This window comes from Pteropus vampyrus, unplaced genomic scaffold (assembly GCF_000151845.1).
Source record: "Pteropus vampyrus isolate Shadow unplaced genomic scaffold, Pvam_2.0 Scaffold760, whole genome shotgun sequence".
Lineage (NCBI taxonomy): Eukaryota > Metazoa > Chordata > Mammalia > Chiroptera > Pteropodidae > Pteropus > Pteropus vampyrus.
This window is the reverse complement of record NW_011889541.1, coordinates 16,527-17,156: the sequence shown is the minus strand read 5'-3', so window position 1 is coordinate 17,156 and position 630 is coordinate 16,527.

Genomic DNA, 630 nt, shown 5'->3' with positions numbered 1-630 from the left:
CCTGGAACGAGATGAGTCTGCGCTGTTCGTTTCTTCAAAAGGATGCGGAGAATGCACGTGATCTAAACAAGCTGTAATCTACCCCCTGGTTGAATCCTGTGGTCATATCTCTCAAGATGCAGCAATTTTTGAGACCGTATCATGAAACCATTAAATGTGAGAAGAGGTCCCCAGAGAGATGCAGCCCCAACATCTCATTTTACTGAAGAACAAATTTCAGTCTAGGCAGGTGACTAAATCTCGAGAGGCAAGCCTTAATCGGTTACGGGAAAAGGGGTGTGGATGTTTGGTCAGCCAAAGAGAGAGGGGAAAACAGAACTTTGAAGTTTTTGGTGGCTGGTCCAGGTGACAGATTTTAGCCTCCTTGACTTTGACTTGAAATTACCACAGCTGGATCTTGGGGAGTACTTCTTAGCCTTTTAATGAATGAGTTCGAAGTGTACAATGTTGTTGATGGCTGTACGTGGTGATGTAATGCACTATGTTTTAGTAGGAATATATCTACGTGGTCCTCAAAATTAAAATAAGGACACAATCTCATCCTCTGAATCAGGCGTCTCATAGCTAGTAGATGCCAAATCCTTCTCACATTGTTGAACGCTATTCATTCATGCATCTGTTTATTCAATT